Genomic DNA, 25,963 nt, shown 5'->3' with positions numbered 1-25,963 from the left:
ATGATTTACTGCTCTTGCAACAATTTGGTTCTGGGACAAAACACAAACGATCCAGAGAGGATAGGAAGATATCAGTAGTAGTTAAATGTGTTCAGTCACAGGTGGCAGGTCTGATTCCGTTGCTCCTTTTTGCTCTCCTTTTGTATGTCTAAGCAGAAACTCTCACGGGTTCTGACAAGCCTGCCAAGTCTAGTTAGCTCTTCTGGTCAGATACCCTTTGTTCTTTCATCAGCAGCTGGGCCAGGAAGTAGCCAATGATCACAAGGTTCTTAAATTCATGCAGTATTTCAGGAGTGCTAGTTAAACAATGGCGTGACTCTAGCTGGGTACCCAATGTTTTAATTGAAGTCAGTGGGAGCTGACTATAAATAGTTCCTCTTAAGGCTTAAAAAGGGCACTGTCAAATTAAACATCACACTGTTTTCTAAAATTATCACACCAAAGACAACGGGAGGGTGGGGAGAGGAATTGGTAATTTTTTTTCTCTTTGTTTCCATTGTGCACGTAAAATCATAGAACTATAGGGTTGAAAGGGACTGCAAGTGTCAGCTAGTCTAACCCTCTGCCAAGATGCAGGATTAGTGGTGACTAAACCATGCAAAACAGATGGCCATCCAGCCTCCTTCTGTGTGCTGTCCGTTTCATCGATTCCCCTCTTGCTTTTGTGGGTCTTTCACAGAGTGGGAGGAAATAATTAAAAACCTGAGACAAAACTCAAGAAAATGTGTTTCTAAAAGCATCAAAATTGGCAGTGGGCCCAAGGGCAGGTGTAGAAGCTGAAACTACTTCAACTCTTTTTTTTTTTTTAAACTGACTAAATTCCAAATGAGAGACAAGGTCAGTCAGGGTAATATCTTTTATTGGACCAACTTCTGTTGGTAAAGTAGACAAGCTTTTGAGCTGCCTGGAGCTTCATGCCTGGGAACGCTGCCTGCAGTGACTCTGGAGTGTGACTTCCAAGTGCCGGACAGACAGTTACAAAGCACGGGTCAAACTCCAAATTGGTTGTTTAGCTGCTGCAATACAGAAATAAGTCATATAACTTGTAACATATATTAAATCTACATACCAGACTAAGTGTATGTCTCCACGGAAATGCAGGCTTTAATACTGTACCCTGAAAACATATGGCTCAATTTCAGGTCTTAATTAAAAGCTCATAGATAAGCAGGCCCAATCTGAATTTGTTCCTGAGTCATTCTGACTAAATTCCCATAGGGAGGGTCAATCTATCTTTTGTGTGTGTTTTTCCTTAGAAAAGCAATAACGACCATTGAAAACTCAAGTCTCCAATTAGCTTAGTCCAGGGGTCGGCAACCTTTCTGAAGTGCTGTGCCGAGTCTTCCTTTAATCACTCTAATTTAAGGTTTCGCGTGCCAGTCATACATTAACGTTTTTAGAAGGTTTCTTTCTATAAGTCTATAATATATAACTTAAACTATTGTTGTATGTAAAGTAAATCAGGTTTTTAAAATATTTAAGAAGCTTCATTTAAAATTAAATTAAAATGCAGAGTCCCCCGGACCAGTGGCCAGGACCCATGCAGTGTGAGTGCCATTGAAAATCAGCTCGCATGCCGCCTTCGGCACATGTGCCATAGGTTGCCTACCCCTGGCTTAGTCGGTACCTAATGCTGGACTTTGTATAGCTTATACATATACTTTGTGCTGGGCAAATGGGATGATGTTCTAATACTGAATAATTTCAACTCAACACTTGGTCAATAAGTATTTACTGAAGTTGGGACCATCTTTTTTGTTCTGTGTTTGTGCAGCACGTAGATCCTGGTCCATGAGTACAGCTCATAGGTCCTATGGTAATCGAAATGATTAATAATGTATTGCCATCCACTGGAACAGCACAAAGTAGAGGAAAGCCAGGGATATGTTGTACTTACAAAGACCATTTCTGGACTGAAAATGTGTTTTGAAATTAATCCACATGGCATCTGTAACTTTATCCTTGCCCATTAACGTTTCCCCATCTCCTCGTTCAAGAGCAAAACCAGCCAACAAATAAACAGAGCATGCAACAACACTTTCCCTCTTTGATCGCCAAGAAGATGGCAGAATCATTACAGCAACTGTTTCCAACGTTTAAGTCATGACAAATAATTCAATAAATAGCAAAAGTTACAGTGAATGGCAGTTAGGCACGGGAGAGATACTTCTGATGGAACACAAAACTGGTTTTTTTCCCCCTATTGATCTTGAACAGAACCATTGTCATTTGCTGGTCATGAACATTCCTAAAATTAAAGATTTGTTTAATGCAAATATTAGCAAACAGTGCATTTCATGTTTCGTAGAGTTTATGGCCAGAAAGGGACCATTAGATCATCTGACATCACAGGCCATTCGGTTTCATTGAGCCCAATAACTTGGGTTAGACTGCAACATTTCAGTCTGGAGACTGAACCTTTGTATGCAGAAAACAGTAGAGAGTCAGGCACCACCAGTGCCTGAGGTGCCTGCTGTGGCAGGGAAATAATTAGATGGGATATGCCCAGATGATCTTAGCAAGTGATCTGTATTCCGTGCTGCAGAAGAAGTCAAAAAAATCCTTCCCAATATGAAAATTCCTCCTGTCCTCAAATCTGGCCATCGGTTGGACCCTGAGCATGTGGGTTCTCTGTACCTCCTCGGAGCTGTGGTCCACTCCATACACATTTGGTAGCTGAGATAATTTATAATAGTCAAGAAAAGTTAGGTCATCCAACCAGGGAACAGAAACCATATCATGTGACCTAGGGAACCAGTTACAGAGCTCAAATATTGAATTCAAAATAATTGACAGAGTACATACTATGAAAAGTTCACAAACAACTCATAGCATTAAATCCCCGTGTAAATCGGATCCTCAACTGGTATAAATTGGTATTGCTACATTGACTTCAGTGGAGCTATGCCTGTTTATGCCAGCAGAACATTTTTCTTGTTGCTCTAAGAATGTTGAATAACGAACAAATTTGCCAGCATCTTAATGTGCTCTTGGACAACTTGTGAACAGGGAGTGGGGAAAGAGGTTAAAATTGTTGAATAGCTCACTGAATAACTGGACCAGTTCTACTTACGTAAATCAAATGGTCCTCTTACCCTGACAAGGGCCTTTATTACAAAAGGATAACAGTCCAAACAGGGCATTTCTCCAGATTAAAGAGGAGAAACTTTAAACGAAGGAAAGAGAAACACTGTACTATGTCTAACATTAATGGGCCAGCATGACCGACCTACATGAAACAATATATTACACCTCTGTCTGCTGCAAAAGAAACTATTCCATAAGCATAAGCCTATAGGAGTAGCATATGGCTACTCCTAGCATATGGCCTATGTCTGCAGCACAGCGCCCCTAGCCTCATGCTAGGGCACTACATCTGTATCAAGTCAAAGGGAATGTGCCACTCATTGAAAATTCCTCATCAATTCCTGCAGCCCCTAGGTGGTCTCCCATCTGACTACTGTCCCTCCTTGCTTACCTTGTCTGAGCTATTAAGATCACAGACCATGGTTGTATGCCTGCAAGGAACACAACGGTGTTCCTTGCTATACATTTAATATTTAATACACAACATGCAGCTCTGTGTTCTAAGTTAAATAGTTCAATGGACTATATATTATTTAATAGGTGGGACTTACTGAATTCACTAAAGACGGAGTTTAACAGTCATCTGTATAAATGGGTTCAATTACATAACTCCCTTGATTCATTTCTGTTTTAATGCTTTCATTATTTGATTAAACTGCAAATGGAGTGTTTTGCCATCTCAGACACTCCCAGCACTGACCTCTTTTCTTCTAGATAATGTATAACTGTACCATCAGTCCTGAGTGGCTGATGCATATACAATTCAGAGATATGCAAGATCCACTGAGATGCTACAGACACAGGCCAGTGTAAAGTGTTGAACTCCATTCCCAGCATTGCTTCACATGAAGATTTTAGAGGTATATGTATTTTCATATAGCCTTTTTATTAAAGGGTGAGAGTATGGTCTTGCAGATCTTTAATTGTTACTTATGTATTGTCAGAGAAAAACTTAGTTCTCACTCTCTGGTTGGGTGCAGCAAAGTCAGATACTGTATTCTCAAGCAATTGCATAGAGGGAGAGAGTGCACTAGGACACAGGGTTTCCCCCTCCTTGGCAGGTCTCTCGACAGGTAAACAATTACAGCAAACATTTATACTTTTTGTTACATACAATAATAAGCAACAGCTGCATTTTGTTTATACATAGGTCATCTTGATATCTTATTTTTCTCACTTATTTAGACTCTAGTTTACATTCTATATTTATCTACACAAGGTTGCAATGACTTCTCACGCAGTTCTTTCCCACTCGCCTCACCCAATCCTCGCTCCTACAAATCTCGCGTTATTAGGGTTACCGCTAGTCTGAATCTTGCTAACAGAGACTGCCATGCATTGAAATCCCCTTCAAATCCCTGTCAGTTCTTTCTCTACTTCCACAGTATTCTGATCTCTTGTTATTGGTCTTTGTATTCTATTAGCACCTAGCGACCTGAACAAATGCATAGTAATAACACCTAGTTCGAATATAGCACTGTGAAAAGGAAGTCAGTATCATTTCCCAGATGGGGAAACTGAGGCACAGAGCTGTGAAGTGACTTATCCAAGGTCACCCAGCAGGCCAGAGCTGGGAATAGAACTCAGGTCTCCTCAGTCCAGTCTAGTGTTCTGTCCACTAGGCAACGCTGCGTCCTCAGGTCAAAACTCTCACACTCTAAGTAGACAAGACAGAAAAAAGGTATGGGAAACAGGCATTATTATCCCCATTTTAGACTGTGCTTTAGTCATGGAGAGATTATAAGATTTGCCTCAAATCACCTACAAAGTCTATGGCAGAGCCAGGAACTCAAGCCATGTTTCCTGATGCCAGTCCAATGCCTTAATCACACGACTCATCTTCATTTCAGCTCTACCAGTTGGTTTGTCATGTGACCTCATTTAAATGATGTAATCACTCTACATCTTGCCTTATCCCTGGTAAAACAGGGATACTACTACTTGTCTTCTGCACAGGGGTTAAGTAACTTTGATATCCTCCAAAGACATTGTGCTATAGAAATGCAAAGTATTAACCATAAGGAGAGATGGCCCGAAATCAGAGCTTCACATATGAGTAGGCTTGGCACAATTTGAATTTTTTAAAAATAATTTTGACAGATAATATCAATGTTTATTTTAAAGGTTTTTTTTCATATTTATTGATGTGTCCACAGTTGCACAAAATTGTGGATTGCAAGCATTTTTTTTATTTTGATCTTTTTTTTTTTTTTTTTGCATTTTGACAGTTGAGACAATTATTTAATGACAGTAGATACTGGGATTCAAAAAAAATTGATGCTTTAAAAACCATAAGAGCAGAAATTGTCAGCATCACACGTCAGATAACACAAAATAAATATCCTTAAATCAATGAATCATACCTGTTTTCACTATTCATTCGCTAGTCAATTCATAACAAGCCTAATTCAAACATCTAAATCACTAGATTTTGACTCTTGGGTTCTCAGAAAAGTAAGAAAAATGCTGTTTATCTGTAAATTTTGATTATCATCAAAGGAAATATTTTTTCATTGGTTTGTCTGCATACAGTGAAATTGATGTATATTGACATCTGCCAATGAAATCTAATTCTTCCAAGCCTATATATGAGCCCCTTCAGAGGTGAGTGAAGGCTATACTGTGTTATTTTTCTTTTGGAGGCAACAATTAACTTCATGTGGGTGCTAAAGTGACTTGTTCCAGGTGGTTCTTTCTCCCCATCCCTCTCTGCTCTATCTGAGCAGAGAAGACATTCCCACTATCCAAACGTGGGGTAAGGTACAGCCCTTTTGCGTCCTACTGTCAGTGAGCGGGACATGGGTGATCATGACTAGTCGGTGGAGCAGGAAGCAAGACAAGTGGTTAGAGCAGGATTCAGACCTCATGGTTAGCACAGGAGTTGATTGCCACGAATCAGAGCCAAGGGTCGGAGCCTAAGTCAGGAATCAATGCCAAGAGTCTGAAGCTGGGAATCAGAGCTGAGGGGTTAGAGCCAGATTCAGAGGCCAGGTGCCAGAGGTGAGGAATAGGAAGGAGCTGAGGCAGGGGCCAGGCTGGGTCCAAGCACATGCAGGAACTATTGCAGCCAAGGGTAAATGCTTTAAGCAGTCACCAAACTGCTCCTGCACTGGGGTTTCAGAGCCAGGCTGCTTACTGTTCCAGCCAATCAGGTTGTGTGGCCTATTAGGCTGCCTATGACAGGCCAGCTGTGCTCATTGAGTGCTCAGAGACTGGTTCTCCAGGCCCTGCTTCCAGACTGGCTCTGCTGCAGATTCTGAGTCCTGACACTTATAACAGGACCCTGCCTACAGCGAAGTGTGTTGATAAAAAGAAGCAAACAAAACACTCAGGAAAACAAAGGTCCGTCCCTGACAAGCTCACAATCTGATGTTAGCTGCAATATCATTGATATTAGATGTGATATCAAGTGAAGGGGGAGGAAGGAAGCAGGTTACACTGATAATACACTGAGGGCCCTAGTCACAGACCTAGACCCAGTTGTGCTAGGTGCTGTACAAATACAGAACAAAAAGTCTCTGCCATGAAGGACTTACAATCTAAACGGACAAGACAGACACAGGGTGGGGGAAGGGGGATAACAATTGAGATAGCAATGAAAAGGTAAATCAGTGAAGATCTCTATTAGTCTGAAAAGTGAGTTTCATTTCCATGCAGTTTCATGCATTCGTTTTCAGGGGACCATAAAGAGAACATAGATTATATTTAATTTTTTTGTTATTGCCATGGGCAAAACAACTACTGATTTCTGGTACTGCAAAACCGTGGAGAAATAATTAGTGGGAAATGTTTTAGTTAAAAATCTGAATCATGAGCATTAAAGTCAATGGTTTGTAACAAATCTTTGCTCTGGCGTTCAGGGCATGCAGATTCTCAGACAGGCGCACTGTGATGCCTGAGAACTAGTTTGAGTGTATGGTGAGGAAAGAAAAGGGGTGAAATTTAGGTTGAAATAGCAGGAGAAACTTGCTAAAGTTGATTTCTGCAGTCTGAGGCTTGGATAGTCTCCCAAAGGAAGTGATGGAAGATTCATTTCTTGAGATGCTTTAACATGTCCAGTCGCTAATATATAGAAATTAGTAGGCAAAATCTCAAGTTGGCAAGTTCATGCACTGAACAACTCAGCAGATCTTTTCCATCTCAGGCTTCTGTGATTCTGTGAAATGAGTAGAACTGATAAAAACACAAATATAGTGAACATTTTGAAATTTTCAAAGACATTTGTTCGACTAGGTGTTCAGTGTGCTGATATCTTTGCTTTTCACTGAAATTGTTGTAATCTTGCTTTCATTTCTGAAAATCGAATTTATTAAAATGAAATTTCCATTTTGAAATTTTTAAAATGTTGGTTAAAGAAAAGTTCTGATTTTTGAAAAATCCCTTCATGTAGCTTATCTGACCAATCAAAACTAGCAATGGAAAAGGGGAAAAAAAAAAAACAATCCCCAGACCAATCAGAATGGCATAAATTTCAATTTTTAAAAATGTCCACATTTAATGGAAAAAACATATAGAATTAAAAATGTTGACCGGTTCTAGAAATATATAATAATAATACACAATATGAAAGAATTCAACATGTTTGTACAGGACTTCAAATTCATTTTTATCTTCTGCCTCATCATTACAGATTACATTCTTTATGAGCCAAATTCTGAGGTTTTAGTTCAGTTTTTGTTCAATCTGAACTCTCATTGATTTCAGTGGGAGTTTGCCTTGTGAGAACTAAGTAAGGATATCAGGATTTGACCCTAAGAGAACAAGAATTCCATTTGCTTTGCAGTAATTCTTACACTATTACATGAAGAAGATGCGAAGGATGCTTCATCTTAGATGCTTCCAGATATAGCTGATTTTGAAATGATCCTACCAAGACATGAAATCATTATTGATGTCTGCAGAGCATATCCCTTCTGGGGACTATGGTTATTGACTTAACTATCCAGGAGAGTAACTAGAATTGATTTAGACCCTGTGCCAAGATGATCCAGTCTGGGATTTTATTTGAGATGCTCACAGGGGATTCATCACAAAGGAATGAGTGGGTTAATGAAGCCTTCTGTCTGTGTGATACTAGTTCAACTTTGCTAGCCATCGCTTCTCTAGTGTGGCAGCTGTGGCCAACTCCTAAAAGTAGCTTTGGTTAGACTTTTGGAACAGTCTCTAATATCTCCCTTGCAGCTGCCTAAAAAACATCGGTGGACACGGTCAGTTTACATTAGGCATTAGTGCCTGTGTTTTAACTGCATGTACATATGCATGCAAGGGAGGGAGGGTTCTTTAGTAATTAGACCAGGTGGGGCTAGGCATTAGGACTCCTGTACTGTTACCAGCAGCTTTTGGGAGACTGAGAGCGAGGCCATCAGCTGTTAGTATCAATCAGTCTATCTGCAGCACTTACCGGTATCTGTCCCCCAGTACCTGAGCATCTCATAGTCTTTAATGCATTTATTCTCACAACACCTCTGTGAAGTAGGGAAGTGCTGTTATCTTTCTGTTACAAATGAGGAACGAGGGCACAGAGAGAGATCATTTAATCATGGTCACACAGGAAGCCTCTGGCAGAGCAGGGAATGCAGCTGTCCTGAGTCCCAGCCTAGCACCCAGACCACAGGACCACCCTGCCTCTCAATGCCTAGCTGTTACATAGCACTTGCAGCCTTACAAATGACTTACTAAAGAGGTCAGTAATCATTATCCCCATTTTACAGATTGCGAAGTGCGGCACAGAAAGCTGATGTGATTTGTCCAAGGTCACCTACTAGGCTAATAGCAGAGCTGAGACTTGACCCCAGGTCTGCTGAATACCAGTATACTGCTAGTTGTAGTTCTTGGTTTGATGAGATACTTCACCTTTCTGGATACAGGATGCTCTCACTCTTCTCTGAGTCAATGTCATGCCAAGTCAGCAGAAAAATCCAGGAATGAGTCATTAGTCCTATATAAAGCAGTAATATGACAGATTGCATTGGGTGAGACATATTGCTAGAACATCTCTAACCTGTAACCTAAGAGGATTCGTTCTGTGTATCCCAAATCTGCCATCGTCTTCTTTTCTTCTCTTTTTTTTTCCAAGCATGAATTGTGCAATAGATTCCAACTCAGGGTTAATAATATCGAATGTGACTAGAGTTGGTTGGGAAAAGAGGATTTTTCCTGCCCAAACTTTCAGATGAAATTTTGAATAGAATTTTGTTTTTGGAGGAAGGCAGTGGGTTGTCAAAGAAAGAACAAATCAGTTTTAAGTTGAAAAATGTCTGTTTTCTGTTGGGAAAAAAGAGTGGGGTGAGGATTAACAAAAGCCTGAAAAAATGTCAACACAAATGGAAAATTGTCCATGAAAATTTCCATTTAATCAAAGACTTTTTCCATCAAAAGATATTTTGATGGCAAATATTTGAGTTCTAGTTGCAACCCTCTGCTTTATGGCCGGTGAGCTCACAACAGGTGCCCGACAGGCAGCAGATGGCTCACGTAATAAACACTTGGAATGGTGGTGACACTAGACTATTTCCTACTCCCTTCTGTTCCTCATTTCTTTATTTTTCTATGAACAAGGTAGAAAATGTGCTACGTCATGGCACACACTGTGATCAGACTTTTGACCATATTAAGTTCTGGGCTTAGGTTCTCTCAAGATGAAATTACTCCAAGTTTATTTGTTTGCAAAGTTTCATCATCCAAGAGGTCACTTTGTCTGTGTTCCTCCAAAAATTCCATTAAGATGTCAAAACGAATCCAGGGCTAGATACTGTATGTTAACAACAATGCAGCTGTCAGCTAAAGATGTTGGCAACTTTTTTTAATAAACAACCTCGTAAGCAATATGAAGAGTGTTTACAACACAGCTATAGTCTCTCTGAGGAGTTGAAATGATGCATCCAGTCTTCTTCTAGCAGTGTCTCTTTTCTGTTCTAGCATGACAGCGTTCAGAGAGATGCTGCAGCTCCCAGAACCCTGTGAAGTTTAGGTAGATGGCCAGATTTTCAGAAGTGTTATGTATTCAACAGGTTCTACTGTGGCAGAGATGGCAAAAATTTCAGAAGAGTTTGGCACCCAAAATGGTGAGATGTTTTTAAAATCTGGCCACTTATTTTGGTTCCTAAATAAGAAGTCAGTGTCTTGAAAATCTGACCCTATAAATGCATGCTGAGCACTTCTGAAAATCCAGTCCAGAAGCAAGGCAAGAATCTGAGTCCTGTTCACAGTAACAAAATACAGTGAAGTTTGACTTGTATTTGTAGGGTCCAGTCCTTCTGAAAGTCCCGTTTCAGCCCACATCATCCCATCTGACCTGAGGGAGGGGAAAAGGACATAAACATTAGCCATGAAATTTGCTTAATCTTAACACCAATAATCTTGCTACCCAGAACGACCTACCATCCAGTTCTAAACCTCTCTCCTTTTTCTCTGATATTGGCTCCTTGAGAAGGTGCCATCTTCTGCCACCATCAAATTCCAAGCCATAACATGACACAGAAGTGGCCCTTCTTGGGCTGGTGTCTGAACTTCTGCTGGCTTTGGGAAGGAAACAACCCCCCTACATGGCTGCCATTAGATTTCTTTGGAGCCTCCAGACTGTGGACCATCTGAAGAATATTATGCACAAGCGATTTATTGTAGGAATGAATGGGGCAGCACTCTGCTGGATCCATGTCTTCCCATCCAGCAAAGCTCCTCATTATTAGATCCCTATGATGTAGAGTTTGTCAACACTATTTTCCCCTCCTCTTCTTGATATGAGATCTCTGCCAAAGAGAGAAGGATGCCAAGGACTCCAGGACCAACCATTTATGATGGCACCCACCACTGTCTTCTGCTTTTGATGGTGGAGCTTTTGAAGGCTCCACCATCAGCACTAGGATGCCCCAAAGCCAGAAAGAAATCAACAGAATGATGAAGCACAGCACAGGTGGCTCACAAGTGACCAGGTTAGACACAAGTGACGTTAGCAAGTACCCAGATAGAAGCACTGTGGGCCTGGCTAATATTCTGGTCTCACCAGTGACTGAGGCTATCAGACCAGTGGGGTGCCAGGTGTCTGGTTTTCACCCAAACATCCAGTCAAAAAGGGACCCTCCCAGCCTGGTAAAAATGAGTGAGTGAGTAAGGGTGGGGGAGAGCAAACGACGGAGGGAGAGAGTGAGCATTGCGGGACCTTGGAGAAGGGGCAGGGTAAGGATGTTCGGTTTTGTTCGGTCAGAAAGTTGGCAACCCATCAAGTTAGACTGAAGCCTCACAGTCATGCTGGACTCTTCCAGCCTAAGCCTTTGAAATTCTCCTTGACTAGGGTGGAGTGTAACCAGTGGAATAACTCTCTCCAGAAAGTTGGGGGGAAAGGAGACAGACACTTCATGCAGCACCATGAGATGCCTCTCTTGGCCCCCAGTAACTGGCAAAAAAGTTACTCCAACTTTTTTCTCCACACAACCCTTCATAAAGGCACTTGCTTCGCCCTTTGCCAATGGTGCAGGCCTTGGCTGGCTCCTATGGTTTGCTCCAGAATGACTGTGGTGAAAGTCTACAGTCAGCCCTCCCCTTCTATCACCCAGGCTTCCTTCTGACCATATTAGCAGGCATAGCGTGAGTCCTGGGTGTACAGAGAGGAGAAATCACTGCTTGGACTCTTCATGCTTCTTCATAATGTTATTCTGTGTGTTTAGATCCCTTGGATAAAATTGCTTTGCACTGCTAGGAAAAAACCCAGACATTCCTTTACTTGTAAACCCAACATATTCGATACAGAATCAGAGGCCAGTTCATGGCAGACTTTGTGATGCCATTTGTACGGAGTTATCCTTCAGAACTGAACCACACCCTACAGAGGGAGGAATGGGGAGAGTATAGGGCACAAAAAGAGGTGGGAGGGGCTATAAGCAGTCAGCTGGAGACTTATGGAAAGAGACCACCAATGCTGAGAGAGGATGGTAGAGTTGAAGGATGGGATAGCGGGAGGTGGATAGGATCAGCCCTGTCTTTCATGACTTGAGTTTTAATTGGGAAGGAGAAGTTCATTTGTAATAGTGAAAGGAAGGATTATTTTGTGGTAAAGGCACTGGGCCTGGAACACAGGTCTGGGTTCAGTTCCCATTTCTGACACAGACTCCCTCTGTGACCATGGACAAATCACTTAATCACTCTCTGTCTCAGTTTGCCATTGTTGGTAATGAGGGGATAATTCTTTCTCCCACCCACTGACTTGCCTTGACTGTTTAGATTGTAAGCTCCTTGAGGCAGGGCCAGTCTCTTCCTGTGTGCCTAGCACACTTGTGTCTGGTCTTGGTGGGGGTATCTAGGCACTTCCATAATATACATAATGTTTCTCAAGGAGGAATAAAACTGAAAGATGGGGACAGTTCATACTGGAAGAAGTTCATGTAATGGCAGGATTTCCTGCCATGCCTAGTGGAGCAAGAGCAGGAACAGAGGAAGTGAAGGCAAAGGAAGAGCCAGCCAGAACAGAGGGGTGGAGGGTGTTGTGAGGAAGAGGAGGGGCGTCAGGAGCAGAAGAGAAGACAGAGTTGAAAAATTTGTCTGACAACAGAACTGACAAAGAGCAGGAAGGAGGGGAGGTTGGGGGCCCGGAAGCTAAGAGCAGCAGAGAGGTTAGTAGACTGGCTGTCACAGAAATCTCCATATTTATCCCACTGCTGATGCCAATTAGTGCCATTCACCAGAGTGGCTTTTGTGTGTGATCTGGAAGCTAGGAACTGGGCTAAATCCATCAACTCCTTTCAAAGAGCCATTCAATGGGAATGTCTTTTGGCCACTATCAACTTGGGCTAGGTTTGAGCTGGCAACAAACTCTGTGCCTCGTATCCAGTCCCCTGAGCCATCCAGGTCCCTCCATCCCCCCAGCAGACTCACTCTCATTCTCTATGTACTGTTTTATTGTTCTGCACTCATCCTTGGCACTGATCATTCTCTATGTAATGGGCTGCATTTCAACGAGGCATTTATTAACATGGCTTATGACACTGTTCACACTGAAGTGAGTAATAGCATCTTTCAATAGCACTGAAAGCACCAACAAAACCACAGACAAATGGATATTCCACTTGTTCTCTTTGGCTCCGGCAAATATATGTCAGTGTTATCACTGTGCTTACATGAATCAACGGCTTCTTCTGCACGTGTGGGGAGATGACCCATTCCATTCCTCATAAGAAGCAAAATGGAGGAGCGTTAGGAGGTCATGACCAGGCAGCAAGATTGCATCAAGATCTCTAAGGGCTATTACACTCTCATTTGAGTGGGGCACCAGGGGACAGTTCCCATGCCAGTGAAGCAGGGGAACTGTGGTGTAATTGCTACTTAACCACAGTTTTATTTCTTTCACAGAACAAGATGTCAGTGAAACCGTGAGTGTAACGCTACTGTGTGTCATTTTGTAGTGCATGTGTCATGACTTATTAAATGCATTGAGAAGGAGCTCTCTGATGAAGTGGGTATTCACCCACGAAAGCTCATGCTCCAATACGTCTGGTAGTCTATAAGGTGCCACAGGACTCTTTGCTGCTTCTATATTAATTGTTATTGTGGTAGCACCCTAGGAGCCCCAGTCAGGAAGTGTGACCCATTGTGCTAGGTGCTGTACAAGTGTGGAACAAAAAAGACAGGCTGTTTAAGGCAGTCAGGATTACTTTCAGGGTGTAAACTTTGCTACCCTGTTAAAGCACAGCAGATCCTAAGGGCACGTCTACACTACAGAATTACTTCCATATAACTACATCGCTCACGGTGTGAAAAATCCCCACCCCTGTGTGATATAGTTATACCAACCGAAGCACTGGTGTAGACAGCACTATGTTGGCGGAAGAGCTTCTCCCACTGACATAGCTACCGCCTCTTGGGGAGGTGGATCAACTATGCTGACGGGAGAGCTCTCTCCCATCAGTATTGAGTGTCTTCATTCACGTGCTACAGCAGCATCAGTGCAGCGTTTGAGGTGCAGACCTGCCCTAAGGGCAGTGGAACTGCTGCTATTCCTTTGCTCAGAGGGGCAGGCTCTGGAGGACGACTCCCAGCAGGTTCAGTGGTGGGAATTGGCTAGAGGATCTGCCACTGATCCATTAGCTTGATGCCCAGCTACCAGGTTGTGGCAATATTCAGCCTCTCCACTCCCGACCATTTATTCTTCATTCCCCTGCTATCCCCAGCACAAATCTGTGAATTCAGAAGAGGGTTGGGGACAGGCAGGCAGCCTCCATGCTCAAGAGGGAAAGAGTGATTATATGCTTTTCCTTTCAGCTACAGAGATGAATAGGTCTCTCTCAGCCCCTATTAAATTTCAGAGCTGTGTAATCAAGCTAGAACTATTGCTGTCCTTGTGGCTATAAAAAAAATTTGTTTATCAAGTTCCGCTATCCCTTTTATCAGTTTGACTTATACACACCATGCTGCTTTGGGAGTGAAAGTAATTGCCGTTGTTGGGAAGCGACTGCAATGAAAGTAGTGAGTGTACACAGATGTAAATGAGGGCAGATTTGGGCCCAAAGTTCCAGGCTTGAAGATATATATTTAAAAAAACAACAAGGGGGGGTTAGGGTTAGGCTGATCTATGATGATAGGAGATTGCAAGAGTGTGGGAAGCCAGGTGACTGCATGGTGGAGTTGAGTGTCTGTTATTGAATTGTTTCAAGGGGAATATCATGGGTTGTTTTTTATTAGTGGCATGTTTTTATCCATACACTTAAGGGCTGATTCTCTCCCCCTTGCTCACACTGAGTAGTATGAGAGGAAGGATTGTTTTGGGTTTAGGGCATTACATGGGGACTCAAGTTTTAATTCCTGACTCCCTGGGTGACCTAGAGATTGATACACGGGCTACAGCCTTGGCTAAGAGACATACGTCTTTTAGCTTATGCAGTAGAGCAGGAATCAGCAACCTTTGGCACACGGCCCATCAGGGAAATCCCCTGGCGGGCCGGGATGGTTTGTTTACCTGCAGCGTCCGCAGGTTCGACTGATCGCAGCTCCCACTGGCTGCGGTTCGCCGTTCCAGGCCAAAGGGGACCACGGGAAGGGCAGCCAGCACATCCCTCGGCCCGCGCTGCTTCCGCTCGCGGCCCTACTCACACTCCATCCCTGCTCCACCCCAGGCTCTGCCTCCGCCCCCACTTGGCCCACTTGTCGCGTTCCTCCTCTCCTCCTCCCTCCCCCGCGAGGCCCCCACTGCTCACCACGACCCTCTTCTCCCTCCTCCCTCGCGAGGCCCCCACCACTCGCCACATCTCTCTTCTCCTCCTCTTCCCTCTCCTGCGAGAAGCCCACTGCTCACCACGTCTCTCCTCCCTTTCCCCCTCCCCCATGAGGCTCCCACTGCCTGCCATGTCCCTCCCCTCCTCCACCTCCCCTTCCCCCTGCGAGGCCCCCATCACCTACAGGGACACAGCAAGCGGCAGGTGGCAGGGGTCTCTTGGAGGGGGTGAAGGAGGGACACGGCGAGCGGCAGGGACCTCTGGAGAGAGGGGTTGGAGTGGAGGAGAAGAACTCAGCCAGGCACTGGTGGGCAGTGGGGGCCTCGGGAAGGGGTGAAACAGGGACGGGAAGATACGGAGCGCAGGCGGGGCCACCAGGGTCCAGGCATCTGGCAGCACCAGCTGCACCAGGAGAGGCTTAGTCTCCCCTGGCCTATTATACCTGCAGCCTATGGTTAAAAGGATATTGTGCCCTGAATGAAGCTTTAAGAGCTGGAGCCAGTCAGGGAGCTCAGGAGTTTACAATGCAGGGTGCTGCTGAAATCCTAGCTTTCTATCTTTATGCATCAGCTTCTCAAGTTGGATTTTAGTTCCTACAAAGGGCCAGCTCCTGCAGTCCTGATTTAGCCAGAATCCCAGGCTCAACAGGTGCAAGCTCAACAGCCCTGGATATTTAAGGCATCTCTTCTTGGAAGAAACACATGCTGGTGGTGATCGTGTTGGCTTTGTCGCACTTTGCCCACAGCCATTGTAGTCCCCTATAGTCCTCCCTGCCCCTTCAGCCTTTGGCCTTTCTGTTGAGAGACTCAATAAAAATATCAGTTATTGTTACTGCCTGATGCTACTGCACATCCAATAGGAAGTGTGCTGGGGCAAGCAACTCCTTTCACATAGGCTACCAAGGAGATGAAAATGACTGGGTCACAGCCAACCTATGGAGCAATGACCTATACATTCAAAGCCCCGTATCCCATTATGAGTCCCCTAAGCCATCCAGTTCCCTTGTGCACCATCGCTTGCTTTACATGTGTAGTAATTTCTTTGTTCTCATATTCTGGTCAGTAAATAAGCTATAAAAGGAGCAGCAGATACCTGCCTGCATATACAGTCACTGTGTTGTGATGCTGTATTGAGGGTGTATCTTTCTTTGAACTGTCAGAGACCAAAGACAACGTAGTAGCTTGCCTGACCCACCGTTGCCTAGTTCCTTAGGGTACAGTCTCACCGCTATAGGTGCAATCCATGCATGTTCCATAACTGTTAATAGGTCTTGCGCATGAAGTAAGGACTTGACTCCTCCTTGCATCAGCTTTGCAATGTTTTGCTGGTGGATCACTTCACATTTTTCTGATGGATTTTTCCACTCACTGAGAAGACGCCAACAATAGTGGCTTTAGCATTGTGCAGAAACATTCTTTGACTCAGCCAGTCTCCAGAGAGTTAGAGGTTAGTCACTAATACCTGGAATCACATGTGGCCTCTGCCTCTTGCTCACGGATGTACACAGTCAAGTTAAAAAACTGTGTTACATTTCAAGTGGTTTTGGCTTCATTGGTTGCTTTGTATTGCGGTGTAATACCAAACCCCACCTCTCCCGCCGAATAGTGAATTTCCTCTACCTCTCCATCCCAGGGGATTTTATAAATGCTAGTTTCTACTCTGCAAATCACAAACCAAGTTAAAGAAGTCATCAAACAAAAGGCTCCCCTGAAATGAACAAGCATCCGTTGTGTACTGCCATCATGCAAGGCTGTTAGAATCTCATCCCCAGGGGCCAATTCTCCCCCGAGCTGCACAATGTGCACTTACTAAAACACATAGTAATTATGTCATAATTGCTGCACGACAGCTGTGGGAAGGGAATTGTGGGGCTGGCACTTGTTTCATTCATTGAGAGGGAGGAAGGGTGGAAACAATGTCAGGAAATGTTAAGAATTGGGGATAATTTTCTCTGAAACCCCGTAAAAGTGGATTAATTTAGTTTGCTGCAGTTCCAGTAATATCCAGTTAGATTCTCTCTTCTGAAGACCTAGTTTGATTAGAAAGCTCCAACTTGTCTTCAGTTCTTGCCCACCTTTGGTTGTGGTCTAACTTGAACTGACTTGCCTGGAAACTGGAGTCCTGCTTTATTGTCTCTTAGCTCCACCCTCTTTTGGTTTCAGCCAATCAGTTCCCTCTAACTTTCGAGGCTGTCTTTTCCTAAGTTTTTTTTTTTTAACTTTTTACCTATTGATAAACTTGCCCACTTGGCCTTGCCTGACCAGAAGGAAGTGAGGGGCAACCAGCACCAGTCACTCAAGAAAAAGAGAAGAGACTACAAAAGAGGAAAGAAACAAAACAGACTCATCTTACAGTGTCCCCATTTGCATCCTTGAGAAGCTGCCATGCCGCATTCCTCTCACCATATGGTGCTATGCAGCTCTATACATCAGCAGCTCCCCAAAGCCCACTTAAACAGGAGATAAAATATGCAGTGTTGCTGTAGCCGTGTTGGTCCCAGGATATTAGAGAGACAAGGTGGGTGAGGTAATATCTTTTATTGAACCAACTTCTGTTGGGGAGAGAGACAAGCTTTCCAGCTTACATAGAAGCTGGAAAGGTGGAACAGATTGTTTAGCATAAGCAGTTAACGCATTTCAAGGGACCATGCAAGGTGAAGTGGCTCGTTAACACTGCTCCAGTCATAGGGAGAAAAGGAAGGAGAGGGAGTAAGCTGCTGGGAGGAGTTGTTAGTGGGTTACAGATTGTTGTGATAAACCATAAGTCCAGTGCCTCTAGTCAGTTCATGATTTTTTGTTTCTAGCCAGGTTACGAATGTAAGCTCCCAGGCATGTCTTTTGAAAGTATTATGCAGGCTTCCTTTGAGGATGAGGACTGAGAGGTCGGATGTGGAGTGATCATTTTGTGAAAAGTGTTCACTCACAGGCGATGGGGTGTTTTTGTCTTTAATCATTTTTCCGTGCAAGTTCATTCGAGAACGTAGTGATTGTCTGGTTTCACCCACAAAGTTGTCGTTGGGGTATTTAGTGCACTGGATGAGGTGCACCACATGTGATAGGCATGTGGAGGATCCATGGATCTTGAAAGGTGTGTTGTGGGGGATATGTCATCAGGTTTTGCCTCTATTATTCCTAGAATCATAGAATATCAGGGTTGGAAGGTGTCAGGGTTCCTTTCCCACTCTGACCACTGGGGTACAGATGTGGGGACCTGTATGAAAGACCCGCTATGCTTATTTTTACCAGCTTGAGTTAAAAAATACCCCAAGGCACAAATTCCTTCCTTGTTTTAGTATCGCTGCCACCACCAAGTGATTTAAACAAACATTCAGGGAGGACCACTTGGAGCCCTACCTTCCCGAAATATCCCCCCAAGTCCCTACACCCCCTTTCCTGGGGAGGCGTGAGAATAATATCCTCACCAGTTGGTACAGGTGAACACAGACCCAAACCCTTGGATCTTAAGTACAATGAAAAATCAATTGGGTTCTTAAAAGGGGAATTTTAATTAAAGAAAAGGTAAAAGAATTACCTCTGTAAAATCAGGATGGTAAGTACTTTACAGAATAACAAAAGACTCAAAAACAAAGAGGATTTCCTCTTTAGGCAAAACTTTAACATTACAAAAATGGGGATAAACCTCCCTCTTAGCACAGGGAAAATTCACAAGCTAAAACAAAAGGTAATCTAATGCATTTCTTTTCTGCTATTATTTACTATTTCTGCAAGACTAGATGCTTAGTTCAGATATAGCTTAGGGAGATGTATTTTCCCTTGCTCTGTTTCCTGGCTAGCTCTGAGAGACACAGACAAAAAACATTTCCCTACAGATTTGAAAGTATCTTCTCCCCTTATTGGGCTGGTGCCCCCCAGGTTATCTGAGCTTATTAACCCCTTACATGATAAGGAGGGATTTTATGCTACCTGTATGTTTATGACAGAAGGGACCTTATGAGGTCATCTAGTCCAAATCCCTGCTTAAAGGGAGACCAACCCCCAGATTCCTAAATGGCCCCCTCAAGCATTGAACCTACAACCCTGGGTTTAGTAGGCCAATGCTCAAACCACTGAGCTATCCCTTCCCCTTAATCTAGTGGGGTCTGGTGCCACTGTGATTTGGTGTGTCCTGGTCTGTGGGGCGCTTGCTTCTGATGATGAGCTTGGAGAGGTTATTTGAAGGCCAGAAGAGGGGGTTCAGGAAAGATTTATTTCAGGATTGGGTCCCCATTGAGTATGAGTTGTAGTTGTTTGATGATATGGGTTCTAATGTGGGGTGGTAGGTGACAACTACGGGTGTGCAGTTGGAAGGGATTTTATTTCTGTATTGAAGCAGGTTCTCACAGGGCATTTTGGTGGCCCATTCCATGATGCCATCTATATTTCTGGTGGAGTGTCCTTGTGTGGTGAAGGAGGTTTTGAGTGTGTTAAGGTGTGTATCCCTGGACTTTCTCCTTGGAGCATGTTCTGTGGTATCTGTGTGCATGAAGTCCTCCAATTAGAATAACCAACTATATTAACTTATTAATGTCCCCTGCTTGAATGATTTCTGGGCTTACCTATAATGTCTGATATGGCTTTTGGCATGTGTATTTTGTTTTACTGGAGAAACTCTCTATATTGCTTTGTAGGCAATTTATAATAATATAAGATAGCTATGCTCTAGTATTAAAGCAGAGGAGTGAACATCAGGATTCCTAAATGTCACAATACCAGGCCTCAAATATGCGGTATGTGTATTTTTTTTAAAGTTACATCTACATGTAAAGAAACTTCCACACACCTTGAATTCCAGCTTTGTGTTGGTTATTTACCATCCTATGGTTAATGCAACCAGACAACTAGTGGCTGAATAATATATTTCAAGCAGATATAAAATTACATTCCTTTTACTGGTGATTTGCTGTCATGCTTTTTTTTCCTGTAACATAATCTCCCCTGGTGACACAGACAAATCTGTTAATCTCACTGTGGCTCAATTTACTCATCTGTAAATTAATATAATCCAAGTTGCCTGCTCTGTAAGGGTGTGTTATGAGGTTTAATGCAGTATTGTTTCCAATATATGTTTGACATCTTTATATACAAACCTCGACTTGAGAGCAAAGTAATATAATTTATAACATCCCAACTGGTATTTTGCATTGTCAAACAAACAAACAAAAAAGGCAGTTAAGAACCACTGGGAGAAAAGATTAAAGAAACAAGCCCACCTGGCTGTTTAGTGAATTCATCTGTATTATAGGTGGAGCTGGTAGTGCCACCTATTATGGTTGCCCAACACTTACCATTATAAGACTCTGTTTTCAGTTGCTTACAACTCCGCCAAACTGTAATCATTTAGGCTAAAATGTTGTGTGCCAGGTGCCTGCCTTGGGCTGATTTGGGGGAGGGGAAATTTCAGCCAAAATGATTCTGCTGTTTCCAAGAATGCAAATAGGGAAAAATAAGTTTGTGCATCTTAAAAATGACTGCTAACCTTTTCTTTGAAAGCCCTAGACCCTTCGTGCTTTGGAGTAACGACTTGAAATTTGGCAGGGGAGTTGCCTTTGTTTCAGGGATGTGCCTTCTGCTGTTCTCCATGAAAATCTGTCCAAATTGGGCCGAGTTATAAGCCACTGTAAAATGAACTTTCACATACTCTGTAGGGACTTTTTAGATTTCAGTTGCTAAATTCCCCAAAGATTTCATCCACACTGGCATGCTCCAAACTGGGATTGAGAAGAACTTTCCCTGCAGTTGCAGTTCTGAGCTGTTGATGTCCCAGTCTGAGAACCTGAAATGAGAGCAGGGAGCCTGTATCTCCTGTATTCTCAGTGACCCTATGCGATGCCCAGGCAGTGTGGAGGAGGAAGGTTGCCTGATCCAAATGCAGGGGGCACCAGAGCTGGACCTGCTGGGACCAGAGGGGTCGGGCAGGGGGAGTAGATTGTGACAAAGAGCCACAGAAAGTGGGGAGACTGGGATTGGAGGCTGGAGGGGTGGGGAGAGGGAAAGTAGGAGTGGGAGCTGGAGGGAGTCTGGAAATGGCTGGGCAAGGAGACTGGGACTGAGAACCATTGGGGTGCAGGGTAGGAGGGAAGTGGAAAGGGGAGACAGATCTGATTTCATTGGAAGTTAGCTGCCTAGGCCGTCTTCAGAATCTTACTAAACTGCACCGTTACATACCTAAGTATCTTTAAAGATCTGGCTAAATGGCTGTATCACTTCCGGAAATGCGTGTTAGCTGTGCTAGTCACTTAGACCCAGATTCACAAAGGTATTTAGGTGCCTAACTGTCAATACTGAGCAGAGCAATGCCTGGGCACTTTTACAAATCTGTGCCTCAGTTTCCCATATACAAAATGGGGATGAAACCTCTTCATCTCATGACGTGTTGTGAAAATAAATTTGTGATGCACTCAGCTACTGTAGTGAAGAGTGATGTAGAAAAGCCAGGAGGAAATTGTGAATTCTCTCTCCATCAGGGCTGGCTCCAGGCACCAGTGAAGGAAGCAGGTGCCTGGGGTGACCCATAGAAAGGGGTGGCACTCTGTCCATTATTGGGGCGGCGCTCCTGGGTCTGCGGCGGTAATTCAGCGGCAGGTCCTCCAGTCCCTCTCTTCCTCTTCGGTGGCACTTCAGCGGCAGCTCAATTGCTCCGCTTCAGTCTTCGGCGGCACTTCGGGGGCAGTGCAATCATATTTTTCTTTTTCTTTTTTTTTGGCCGCTTGGGGTGGCAAAAAAGCTGGAGCTGGCCCTGCTCTCCAGAGCAGGGTTTGAGTAGCATGCATTACATAAGCCATTGGGCCTCACGCTGAACAATGTGGAGAAAGCAAAATATGAAATTAGCTGCTCGTTAAGTGAGCATCATCCCCCCTGTACACTGAATGAGGCAGGGGTCTCGTGGGGCAAAAAGGATGCAATCATGTAATTAAAGACTATCATAATACATATACACAGGGGAGCCAAATTAAGGCTCCTAACTTTTAAGGGCTTGATTTTGCTATCAAGTGCCTACTAATGTTCGTTTAGCTTATTTTTTGTGGGTAATAGATGTACTTTGACAAAATAATAATAATAAATAATATATAAAACAATGAATTATTGTTTTTTCTGGCACTCTCAATTTTTGTCTTTACCCTCCAATTGGCAAGGCTGTCAAATGCTTTTAAACAGCCACTTTTACCACAGTGGCCTAAAAGAAGTGAATCAGCTATATTTTCTTCAGTCATGCTGACCACACATTCACCTTTGCTGAGAAACCATGTAATCTCATTGCTGTGACCCCTGCCTGTCCTCCCCTACCCACTGTTTAATTGCTCCTTGGTTGCATCCTGTATGAAATTCAATTGGGGGCAGAGACTGCGTTGTTTCTCTAAATAAAAGTTGCCTACTTGCACTCTATAGGGTGCTGTAATATACTTCCATAGCAATTAATAATAATGCATGCTTCTGCCACTTTAACTTATCTGTGGACACAGCATAGTATTATTAATTTATTATTAATTATTTATTATTATTATATTTTATTTTATTATTTGTATTGCATAGCAACTAGAGGCCCTGACTGGGATTGAGGCCCCATGGTACAAGGGGTTGTACAGGCAGATAAGCTCAGATCCTCAAAGATGTATGAGCCACTAGCTTCATTGAAATCAATGGGAGTTAGGCACCTAAATACCTTTGAGGATCTGGGCCATAGCGAGAGCCAGTCCCTTCTCTTTGGAGCTTATAATTTACATGGACAAAGGGTGGGTGAAAGGATTATCCTCAGTTTACAGACAGGGAATTGAGGCATAGGGGGAGAGGCCCAGATCCTCAAAGATATATGAGCTGCTAACTTCCACTGAAATCAATGGCAGTTAGGTGCCTAAATGCCTGTGAGGATCTGGGCCAACTTGTGCTAAGTCATGCGGGTGCTCCATGGCAGAACCAGGAACTCTTCCAAGAGGGAGGCATGTGTTTCTGTGCTTGTTAACTATCCTGAGACCAGCTGATTTGATCTTCGATGTTTACATTTTATCCTGCTCTTAAAGTAATTTCCCAACCCTGTGCAATATTCTATTTCTTTGATTTTGGATGCAATCCCTTTCAAAGAGTAGTCTTCCTCTTGGAAAGGCAATGACTTGCAACAACAATATTAATTCCATCACTGAACGGCAACTGTTCTACCTTTGCATATATTTAATGCCAAAGAAAAATGCAGTGTTAAGGGTGCACAGTTAAGCATGCCAAAGTCAGTCAAGGTTGAACGTGCAGCCTTAATTCTGGTGTTGTGCAAGCATGTACTGCTGTGAGACAACCTTTAACTATGGGATCAAACAGTATTTCTCTAATAATGGTCTATCATTACACAGGGTTTTTGTGCACAAACATAAAGACACTTGTGCCTGATTCTTCACCTTTGCACGTTTATACCTGAGCAGTGTCAACATCACCACCAAGGTGATTGGGCCATTCTGATGTGGCCACAATATACACCCACCTTTATTACACAGGGATAAATGACTGCAGGAGGTGCAGAGTGGTGGAGAATCAGCCTCATGGACTTCAGTGGAACTATTCATGTAGTTAAAAGAAGTAGAATTTGGCTCAGTATTACAAGCAGGGTTGAGAATTAAAGTGGCCAGATCCTCAGCTGGTTTGAATGAGCATAGTGCCATTGAAACCAGTGAAGCTACCCTGATTTAAACCAGCTGAGGATCTGCCCCTGAGCAATATATTCAGCAGGAGCAAATCTCACTATTATCACTCACATGAGCAGTTCATTAGCCTCACAGGTGCAGTTTAAGAGACAGCAGTCAGGTTCTAAGCAGTTTTGAACATTGTGACTGAATGCTCGAAAGGAAGCATTCACAGAACGTGGAAAGTTAGGAACCTAAATAGGAGTTTAGAGCTAATTCCTTTTATTCATCCTGTGTGCTTAACTAGTTGTCAGTTAATCTCTCTTTTTCAGGATGCCTCCTGACTTTATAAAAAAAAAAAAAACAACTTCTGCCATGGTGAGTGAACTTTTGAAAACTGCCCTTTGCTTTGTTGGTGCTTAATTACAAGGTTAGCAAACCACAGACAATCTTAATCCAATCTATTTTTCCAAAGCAGGGGAAGGCACCGATTGATCACATTCACAATGAATTTCAGCTTCCAACCATCAGCAGTTGTTAACCTGGCCCTGTTCAAATGTGTGCATACCATTTTTTAAAAAGCATAAACTATATAACTTTCCCCCTTCCTTCTCCCATAGCTCAGAGAAGGACTTTTTGCTCAAACTTTCCAAAAATTGCACGTTGGACAAAGATGGAGCTTAGAAAACTTGAGCCTAAAGTGTGTATTTCTTAGAAAGTGGAACACTGTGTAAAACTGGGCTGGAGGAGAACTCCAGAGGATTACATCTGTATGGTATTGTACTGTATTTGAAGACAAACACTCCCTAACGCCTGATGTGCAGCAGTCCCACCTGGCTTGTCGTTTGGGTCCTAGTTCTTGCTAATAAGGTCTCTAGTAGGAGCCCATTCAGCTTAGTTCTCTCCCTCCTTGTGCTGCAGATTCTCAGAGCTCGGCAAACTCCATTCTCTGTAAGGGGATTCTGCATGAATGTTTTCCCCAAATGTCATTCTACTCTCTGCTCTGGGAAAGGAAGTGGCTATCCTTCTTCATTAGGAACTTCTGACTAATGTGAATTTTCTGTATGAAATCCATTTTCATTCAAAGGGAAAAGAAAAGGTCCAACTTCCAAGTGTGTTTTGCTTGAAAATCGGCCTGTGTTTACCTGGAAAATTGTTCTGTCTTTGCACGAAAACAAAAATTGGAAAATTGTCCCTTTTGTGAGTTTGTTACAAAAATGCAGAAACCCCATGAGCAAAACCCTTCCATCATTTAAGTCAATGGCAAAATTATCATTGACTTCAGTGGAGTCAAGGTTTCACCCCACCAACTCTGAGAGGCTTAGCATTCTGTTAGAGTATTTCAGGCACTTCTGTGGACCACCTGTTTCCTCTCAGCTGTGCCATCACTCTGCAGCCCATTAGCCAGGCTGTATGGAATTGTCTCTGATGCTCTCCTTCCTCACTGCCCCACTAGAAAAGGGTTGGGGGTATGTCCTGGGCCCTTCTTCTAAATCCCCTTCTCTTCCATCCCCTTTTCCTGCTGCTGCTACGATTATCCCTTTAACCTGCTTCCAGGAGGCTGCTGAGAGACGGGATCGCCCAGGCATTGCAATCATTAACCTGATCGCAGAGCCAGAGCGCTAGACTCGGCTCCACACTAGTAACAGCGGCAGCATAATATTCAAAAGAGCAGGAGAAAGTGAGTGCTGGAGAAGAGTGGGCATTTATTATTGTTGTTGTTTCTAGCTCCGCCACAGCCTGTGTCTGAAAGAACCAGGAGCTGGAGCAGCTGTTGCACTGAGTGGTGCTGCCGCTGAGTTCAGTAACCATAGCAACAGCATCAGCACCATCACCATCCTCCTCCTCCTCACTCATTCTCCTCCTCCTTAGCATCATCAGTACCAGGAGCAGCAGCAGCAGCCCTGACAGGAGCCAGAGCCCAGCAGCAGGGACTGCAATCCGCCAACTGCCTTTCTGTACCTGCTCCATCGACACCAGCAGCAGTAACCACAACCTTACTTCCTACTGGGAGAGAGCGTGTTGAGGGAGGACCCCGCAAAGACTCAGGTAAGATCAGCTGTGCTGCTTGCAA

The 25,963-nt window shown here is 43.5% G+C and overlaps 1 protein-coding gene across 16 annotated transcripts in view; it reads left to right on the top strand.

Moving 5' to 3' along the window:
• The window catches only part of FAM135B (family with sequence similarity 135 member B), a 438,555-nt gene that overhangs the window by 93,461 nt on the left and 319,131 nt on the right, over nucleotides 1-25,963 (top strand). For 6 of the 16 annotated variants that reach the window (XR_005595027.1, XM_039527226.1, XM_039527216.1 and 3 more), the window contains one exon: nucleotides 25,762-25,938. The exons of 1 other annotated variant lie outside the window; for it this stretch is intronic. The gene's annotated coding sequence lies outside the window, so the exon portion shown is untranslated. Of the gene's footprint in view, nucleotides 1-3,801; nucleotides 3,948-5,619; nucleotides 5,692-10,120; nucleotides 10,152-13,428; nucleotides 13,449-17,167; nucleotides 17,805-25,412; nucleotides 25,571-25,761; nucleotides 25,939-25,963 lie in introns of those variants that run through there. 9 more of the 16 variants (XM_039527218.1, XM_039527224.1, XM_039527220.1 and 6 more) reach the window with 8 other exon arrangements.

This window comes from Mauremys reevesii, linkage group 2, assembly GCF_016161935.1.
Source record: "Mauremys reevesii isolate NIE-2019 linkage group 2, ASM1616193v1, whole genome shotgun sequence".
In the NCBI taxonomy this organism is placed as follows: domain Eukaryota; kingdom Metazoa; phylum Chordata; order Testudines; family Geoemydidae; genus Mauremys; species Mauremys reevesii.
This window is presented reverse-complemented; position numbering and strand designations above follow the sequence as displayed.